The sequence below is a fragment of the Adiantum capillus-veneris genome, chromosome 8, assembly GCF_014529385.1.
Source record: "Adiantum capillus-veneris isolate H3 chromosome 8, ASM1452938v2, whole genome shotgun sequence".
NCBI lineage: Eukaryota > Viridiplantae > Streptophyta > Polypodiopsida > Polypodiales > Pteridaceae > Adiantum > Adiantum capillus-veneris.
The window spans coordinates 164,614,364-164,618,553 of record NC_140938.1 but is presented as its reverse complement, the minus strand read 5'-3'; positions in this window follow the sequence as shown (position 1 = coordinate 164,618,553).

Here is a 4,190-nt window from a genome sequence, read left to right as displayed (position 1 = left end):
CCGTGAGCCATGAGGGTTAACATGCCCCCCTTCCTGATGTAGATTCCGTCCTCGGAAGCTATTGAGTTGAAGCTGGTTCGTCGAGGTGGAAGAGCATTTGAGATGAATGTCCTTAGCCTTCTTCAGTCACTGCAAAATCAAACAACATTGCCACAGTAATTGCATTCTCTTAAAAAGCAGATGCAGTTTAGGTAGACAAATTGATTGGTAAAAGAATTTCAAACAATTTGGTAGCAATGAACATTAAATTGCAATGTAAGCAAATGCATAAACAGATGTAAAGGTAAAAAATTAAACAAGTCCGGGGTCGCTAATTTAACGGTCAAAAGGCACTAGAGATCAAATATTAATACCATGGGTAAGCTTCTTAATTTTCTGTGGTCAATTAAGTTGTTTAATCGCGAGAGCCAAGTATTCATGTTCGAGGGCTGACTAGAGGCTATATCTAGAAGACCTTGTAGTTAAGCTACCATAAAAGGAATTTCTCATGAAATCATCGCCTGACTGATTACTTTTTCTTTGACCCCCCAAAGTCTTTTCACATTGATTCAATTTGATATGTGTGCTTATTTTGTATGCCTTGGGTTTTTTGCTTTTCAAGGAAAAGCGCCCACACTGGGAACCTCTAGGGCTCTAGTACCATAGGCGATACATGTGAGTGAAGTACCAAATCAAGCTGAGATTTCTCTTCCAGCTTAAAATTTTACATTGTGGCACTTTGATTTTTTGTTTGTTCATTTTCAGCGTTTTAATTTTGTAACTTTGGGGGGTCATATAACACTGTTACCCTCCCCAGGCTCATCACATTAGTAAACTCCCTTTATAATACTTAAGCTAAAGGTCAATAGGGTTAAGCCCACTAGAAAGCCCTAGTACATTTCATACAATGCTGCCTAAATCGGATTAAGAACCTAAGTAACCATTGCTTATTAGGAAGGCATTCCCCATGGTATTAAGAGAAGATTTCTAATACCTAGCTTGGTCAAACTAGCTTAGTTAGACTGCTTGATTTTTACACCTAAACAAGTGATTATGACAAAACATTACATTGAATTAAATGTTTGATACTAAGCCAATGCGCTGAATATTATGCTACCAATCACAATCAAAGAAGACAATCATAGATGCAAAAAGATAAGGGCAATGCTAATGGTCATAAAACACCCGTTTGTGTTGATGGTCGCGCTTGATTTGAAGTGTGAACGAGAGAAAGGTTCTATGAAGGTCCAAATCCTATCAATAGCAACACGCTCCTGTACACACTAGGAAACAAAGGAATACCTCCAGGAGGCACATTAGTGGGAAAAGATAACTTCGCTAATCTCTCAACTCTAAAACAGAAACACTCCTATCGTACTAATCTTACCTACCCTCCATCACTCAAGTGATGAGGATCAAAGGTGTTTTATGGCATAGGTTTCTGTTTCACTGTACCAGATGTGACATGTGTAGGTCTGAGTCAATGTTTTGACTTTTAATGTGCATACTCGTTTGCTAATTGCTCTTGCTCTTGCTCTTTATTTTTTTTATTTTTTGTGTGAGTATAAAGCTTTATATGTACATTCCCTAAGATCGGAGATTAAGAGGTCAGGGAAAAAGGTTGAGAGGGAAGCAAGTGAATAATGACAGTCAGCAAACACTCCCCCCTTCCTTGGGTAGATCATACCGTTTGAAATGAGCTTGTCACCCTTTGAAACCAATTGTTCCAGTTGGTAATAGGTGAGGATTTTTGCCAGTAGTTTTCTATTACCGTAGGTGCCTCGTCAAGTTGCAAGGGTGGTAAGGTACTCTCCCAGGATCGAACTTGAAGTGGTTCATCAGGTGATTCTTGAACACTGGGAGGTGTGGATTCTTTTGTAGCTTCATGGAGGTCCACTACTATAGATGGAGGCTGTGTAGAAGCTTTTACCTCTATGGATGTATTACATGAGGAGCTAGAAGCTTCATGGGACTCCCCCCTTCCTGAGCTAGGTGGAACAAATCGTTCTTTCTTTGGTACCCAAACTAGCTCGGGAGCGGGTGTGTAGCATTCTGTGATTTTTTTCTTTCCACGATCATTGATTCGTTTTGGAGATACGGGATTGGGCTCACTTGGGTCAGGTGATAGGTAAGAGCACAATCTACGTTTTGGCACCCAGATTTGATCATTTCCTTGATAGTAGCCTTGGGCTTCCAATAGTCGTTTAGGGATCCATCGCAACATTTTCTTACTTTTCTTGGAGCGAGTGGTACGTTTCTTACAAGGCTTCTGTTTTTTTGCACTAGCTATGGTCGCTAAGGAAGCTTTAGGGACCCACTTGTATGTTTTCTTCGTTACATTAGGATGAGTCTTGTCGGAAGCGATATGCATTGCTTGTAGCATATTTAAGGGTACAGGCATTTCATCCCCCTCAGGTGTTACCCAGGTCGTCCACCTATTTCCCCAAGTGTCTATGGTTGATGCTAGGAGGACCCAATCCACATTGTCCGACTTAGTCATCCCAGGTAGGATATCCATATAAGGAGAATCTTGGCCAATGTCTGTATCCTTCTTACAAGTGTAACAATATTGTAGTGGGGCCGAGTGAACTGTGGTGTCAGAGCGATGATCAATAATGGTTTTACTCCCTAAGGGGTGTACCTTACCAATCACCAAATCCACTCTAAGGACAGAGTCTTGGAATTGCAAATAGACATGATTTTTAGACCTATCATGAACCATTTGTGCTTCCCTCATGAATGGTCGTCCTAAAATCATTTCATATGACATAAGGTGTTTAGAGAAATCCATTACAATGAACGTATGTCGTACCTTGTGTCCTAGAACTTTGATCTTAAGATCCTTGAGCATCCCCATAGGTTTGGCTATGGTACCATTTTCCATCTTTACCACAATGTTAGTAACACTGAGGTGGGGTTTTCCCATGGATTCCCAACAATCTTTTGTAACGATGCTAACTCCTGCACCACCATCAAGAATTCCCTTTATAGTTAATCCCTTGGTAGTGATGGGTAGGGTCGCATTAGACTCGTCGCCTTCAAAATACTTCCCTAATTCGTTAATGGGTACCTCGATCACACACTCGTGTCCATCTAAGTCAAGTGATTGCACATGATTTTCCTCATCAATCATAATCGAGTCAGGCCTATTTGGTTTAGCAAACTGCGGTAATCCCATTCGTAGCTCTCCGTTAAGGAATGCTCGAAGTGCAAGGAATAACTCAGGATCTCCATACAGCTTTGCTATGATCGTGGTTCGGACCTCAGAAGACATGAAGTCCACTAGTTTGGCAACATTCATTGGAATTTTGCAGGGTGTATGTCCTTGACTAGGAACTGGTGAGGATGGAATCTCATATTCCTCAATGGGATCAGGTATTCCTTCGTTAAACATCCTTTCCAACAAGAAAGGTGTATGCTCACTTTCTGATGTCCTGTCCTCACTCCCTTCTTGGATGATACTAGATATGGCTAACGGTCTATGGTTCATGTGGGGTGGATGAACTTGCGTGGGAAACACTGTGTCATGAATTTTGACATGCATGGGTTCTGGTTCTAGTTTCCTTTGAGTCTCCTCCACTAAACCTCTTAGATGTTTCATCTGATCAATCTCGTCTACTGGGTTTGGGTACGTCCCAATCTTCTTTTTACGATTCTTCCCTTTTTGCCCCTGCGGTTTATCTTGGGGGTCTTGGATTGGATTTGGAAACACTTGTGGTGTTTTTAGAGGCTCTTTATGGTTTTCTCTTATTCGGTTTTCATTTGGTTCCATGTTACGGTTTTCTTTGTCGGTCTTTCCCTTTGTGGTATTGGTTCTAGTCTCCATTGTCTCGACTGAATCTGAATCATCCTCGAGGTCATTCATATACACGGGGTCATCTCCTGTTCCTATGTTTGTTTTGGAACTTGGCTTTGAATTTCTCGTATTCTGCGACTTCTTCCTTCGTGTCTTCTTTTTCTTTGCTTGGATAACTGACACGGTATCTCTCTCTTCGAGGATATGGCCTGGCCCTTGAAGCCTCGACCGTGTAATCGCATAAGCGGGTGCGATGGGTGGTATTGGCGATGTCACACTAGCAATTTCGACCAAATTTAGGGGTGTGATTCTAGGCGCATTTGGGTTATAGGGGCATTGGGAAATCAAGTGATCTATGCCACAACGATTACATGTGAGTATTGGCATTGCAGACGTGCTCCCTTGATTCATTTGC